Below are 5,272 nucleotides of genomic sequence, written 5' to 3' on the forward strand. Positions count from 1 at the left end.
TGTAACTGAAAAGTTGTTAAGTACGACGTTAAACCCCAAGCACTCACTCGTTCATAATAAGTCTGAGTGATGTTAAAATTTAGTGTGTTATTCCAACAAGGATGTGATGCACACTTAATAAATCCACTTGAATGTAAAGTTGTTGTTTTTATACGAACACATGCATTTAATTTAAGTTATGATAATATGTATGAATATATATTAAAATGAAAATAGGTGTATCCGTTGCCGAGGTGGTTGGAGTGCCAGCGTGGCGCGGCGCAATGACCTCTCCAGTTGTACGTTTGAAGGCCTCCAGCAACCTGCACATGGTCGTGGGTTTCCCCCTGGGATCTCTCTGATTTCCTCCCACTTTACTGTTATGCTGGCCACCATCATATAAGCGAAGTATTCTTGAGTATGGCGTATAACACCTATAAAATAAATAAAAATATGATCAAAATCCAGGCTGAACGCATTTGATAGCTGAAAAGACCAATTTCTTGTCCAAATATATTTATTAAACGTGTTACTTTCTTTTTACAGCATTATTACACAAATATATCATCTGGGCATAAAAAAAATGGGCTGTACTTTGATGCTGCATTGCTCCATTATCCTTTGTTCAAACCCTTTCAAACTTTAGACATTCAAATAGCATGATTTTGTTAATATACTGACCAATTTTCAAGGTCATAGCTTGAGTTGTCTCTACGCAGGGTAAAAATGAAAACATAGCCTCAAAAACGCACCTTCCGGTGATCCACATTGCATCCCCTGTCAGGTGTCAAGAGTAAAGCGCACGCTGCACCTGTGTGACACCTGTCAATCAAGTGTCGTCTGGAAAATTGTCTGGCTCTAGTGTCAGAGAAACCCTTCTACCAGATAGGCACAAGTTTTGCTGAATCGAGATGGTTTTCTCTGCAGCGGACAAGGAATTGATCACCTTTTCAAGTAAAACAAGGAAGAACATCATTTTGAAATGTCCGGAACATGCATTTTTGACTCTATTTTGATTTTGGTCCCATGAACAGAAATTGTAAAGGATGAATTGAAATTTGGTCTGTATACTTAGGACATAATGGCTTTTGAGCGTGTAAATTTTTAGAAGCCGATATACCAAGACATTGTCCCAAATACCCATGACACAAAATCAATTTTAAGTGTCTTTTTCTCTGTAAAGAAAAATGGAAAAGAATTTTGAAGACCACATTTACAACTAACTTTGCATTCTTTCATATGGACTTGATGTAAATTTTTAAGTTTTCTCCACCTTTAAACACCATTTATTTATATATATGGTAAATGACTTAGAATTTATTTTGGGAAGATGTTTTGAGGTAGTTTGGATGGTAAGACACCTGGGTCAGATTAATAAAGCATTGTTGAGTCCATCCAGATTTACAAAACTGGGTGAACTTTTTTCGGTGTGGACTGGTGCTTGTATGTACCTGGCATCTTTTATTTCGAGCCTTATTTATAGGAAATACTACTCGAGCCTTATTTATAGGAAATACTACTCGAGCCTTATTTATAGGAAATACTACTCGTCAAAGTGCAAGTGTCAGCACCACTTTTGGTGGCATAATTTTAGGCCTTTAAGCTGTGTACGCTGAAGATTTGTCAGCCTTTATCTGATAGCATTATGTATACAGACCTTTGGTCTGATCTTGGAGAAGTACTCACAGGCCTTGCATGCAAGGTTAGAGTGACCTAGAGGGCAGAGATAAAGGCATATGTTGTGTGTGGGGGGGGGGGGGGGGTGAGGAGGAGACTGTTTTCACTCTTTATATGAAGAAATTGTTAATGCTTGTAAAGGGGGGTGGGGGGAGGAGAGAAGCAATGTATTTTATCAGGTGCATTAATTGGAATGAACCCTATTGTTGTGTTTTGTTTTTTTGTCACCTGTTAAAGATATATGAATTCCAAGTGCATAATATACGTGTGTTTAAAGGGTATATTTCACAAATTGCATCTTGGACCAACGTGTACAGGTTATGTGTCAATTCTGTAAATTTCATTCAACATTCAGTCGTGACAAAATCAGTTAAAGCACTTTGTCCACTTTGTTAAAACTTGAGATATGAAGATAGAATATATTCGTATATTTTGTATGTGTTTAGTTTCTAATAATACATGCCTCCTCTTTACAGCTCTGCCTGTACATCGTTGTTGTTATGACAAGAAATGATTGAAGGTCAACTCCGTTGTTAATTGTAATTACTGAGACCCTGTACCACTGCCCTAGCTACCATTGCTCTATTCTCTACTGACTGACATGGCCTACTGCATGGTTGAAACAGATACATGCGAGACAGGAAGAGATGCTTGTTCAACCGGCAGCTTCAAGTGGAATTATTATAGTTCTATTTTGACCGTATTCGTGTTGATGAACCTTTCCTATATTACAAGAACTTCGCTGGACTGGCTGAACAGTCTCAATCATTAATGTCTAACCATGAGAGGAAGTATTGAACATTGTTAATAGCTGTAGCATTATAGACACGATGGTCATGATACGGTTGGTTGTTACGCAATTACTCTAAAAAAAAAACAACATATTTCAGGCAATTTTGGTTTGAGGATGATAAGTAGGCCTTTCCATAAGTCAAAACATTAGCAAACACGGACCTACACTGTAAGTGCTGTTGCGACAGTGTTATTTATGGTGAGGGACAAATGCAGTTCAAAACGAAGTCTGATTTGATATATTTACAGGGTACTAATCATGAAATTTACCATGAAAATCAGTCTCCGGTAATGAGAAAATTAAAGAGACCCACAATGAGTGATTTAACCCATGGAGTATTAACTATAACAATCTGTAAATGTAGATGCTACATGTTTAGAAAGATAAAATACACTTCTACATGTACGTTATATATAAATATATACTTTGCTTGCTGGCACCAGATAATTGGTTTGTCCGTAGTCACTGTCGTCTCAGCTATCTATTCCAGGTAGGTGTTCCCATGTGTCTGTATTAGTAAGTCCACACAAGCATGAAACCATAGCGGCATATTGGATAAATTCCTACTCTACCTGTCATGTTTGAATGCATACTCCTCTCAGCTCATACAAGAGAGATAACTACTGACACTTTTAGCATATCTTGGACTTGTTTAATGTTTTCTTCAATTTTGTTCAATTCATATGAGAAATGTTTTTAGTGTTCAGTGTTGATTATGGTTCCCTCTAGGTCATTACTGGTGAGACTGATCCTAAACAATAGCCAGAATGCGTGTCAAAAGGTCTAACTTGTCCCATAGTGGCAGTGGTAATTTATACATGATTTCCCTCACTGTGAGGAGTCTGCATTCAAACATGGCGGTTGGGGTTGGAATTTATCCAGTTTCCACTACAGTTTCATGTTTGTGACAGACAGCTTATTTGGTGCCCAGTAGTAGTGTACTGAAGCCAGCAAGGGAAGTACAGAGGTATTCAAGGTAAGCTTGTGGAACAAGGCAGAGCTGTGATAGTATATGTAATCAGAGCCCTACAGAGCTAGGTAGTTGCAAGCTCATAATGTTAAGAGATCTATGCGAAACTGGGCCCCGTCTGGCACACATCTTCATGTTCAGGGGGCCTCCGTGGTTCAGTCGGTTAGCACGCTAGCGCAGCGTAATGAACCAGGAGCCTCTCACCAATGCGGTCGCTGTGAGTTCAAGTCCAGCTCATGCTGGCTTCCTCTCCGGCCGTAAGTGGGAAGGTCTGCCAGCAACCTGCGGATGGTTGTGGGTTTTCCCCGAGCTCTGCCCGGTTTCCACCCACCATAATGCTGGCCGCCGTCGTATAAGTGAAATATTCTTGAGTACGGCATAAAACACCAATCAAATAAATAAATAAATAAATCTTCATGTTCAGTCTTTGAACAAAAAACACAGTTTTATAGTGAATCGATGTTGCTTGTACATGATCATATCTGGCAAAGGTTTTAATTTTGCTGCTATAAAGCCATTTATCAAACTTAAGACTCCCAAAAACGAAACCTGAAGGCAAACTACATGCTTGCCTTGAAAGGAGCTGAAGATATCAGCGCCACCTGACGTCAGGGGGAGGAAACCAGTCAGTCAGGGGGAGGAAACCAGTCAGACGGCATGTACTCACATGCAGTCACTAGCGCTACACTAATGTCAAAAACAGAATGATGAAGTTGGTCAAATTATTCATGAGTTGATTTGGTAGAGACCAAAAAAGCTTATTATGTGTCCTGTTTGATTTCATATGCCCCTCCGCTTCCAAAAATTGCCCTTTTAAATCTAATCTACACAGAGGGTCGTGAAGATTTCCGTAAAAGGACGATAACTTGTATCGCGAACTGGTTGCTTCGCGGAACTGCGGATATGTTTAAATTGAGTTTATGTAAAATTTTGAATATTTTTTTCCAAAAAAAAACAGCCTCAGATTGTATGAATTTAACCAGTTATTTTAATTCATTGGATGAACCGAATGTCGGCTTGTCCAGACAACTCCTGTGACACCCTGAGATGACATGAATGAAGTGTTAAAATATTGATTCACCATGCATGCATCTAATGCTTTTCATTGCACTTAAATAAAAATGAAACTTAGATTGGATCACACTAACCTAATACCGGCCCGGATAGCACAGTTGGTAGAGCGTCCGCTTCGGGAGCGGTAGATCCAGGATCAATCCTTGGTCGAGTCACACCTAAGACTTTAAAAGAGGAAGTTGTAACTTCCTCGCTTGGCGTTCAGCATGAAGGGGATAGTGCAACGACTGGTTGACCCGTATCAGTATAATGGCTCGGGCGGGACGGCTTACTTGCCTTCGGTAAGTCGTCTCAGTGATGCAGCACTAAATAAAAGAGCGGTGGAAATCCGTCCTGCAACAAGGAGGCACATTACACGTGCATGCACCCTAATGATTCCTTCGTCGTCATATGACTGAAAAATTGTTGAGTACGACGTTAAACCCCAAGCACTCACTCACTCACTCACTAACCTAATATATAAAACATACTGCAAGTCTTCATCCTTTTCTGCCTGTAAAGCACTTTTTTCCTTGGAATTTATGCGTACAGTTATTATGAAAAATGTGTTGTTTTTTTTTTGTCATTAAATATACATGCTTAATGAAACCTTGGACATTATTTCTCCACACCCTGTAGTTCTCTCATAATGTTTCATAATATTGGTCACTGTGGTGGTTGAAAGGGTTGATGAATTAGGGATATGCACATATTTATATCTTCTTTGCATTAAAAAAAAAAAAAAAGCTTCAGCATTCAGATGTTCATCATCATCCAGATTCTGTTGACTGGTAAAATCC

Source organism: Liolophura sinensis, chromosome 9 (genome assembly GCF_032854445.1).
Source record: "Liolophura sinensis isolate JHLJ2023 chromosome 9, CUHK_Ljap_v2, whole genome shotgun sequence".
In the NCBI taxonomy this organism is placed as follows: Eukaryota; Metazoa; Mollusca; class Polyplacophora; order Chitonida; family Chitonidae; genus Liolophura; species Liolophura sinensis.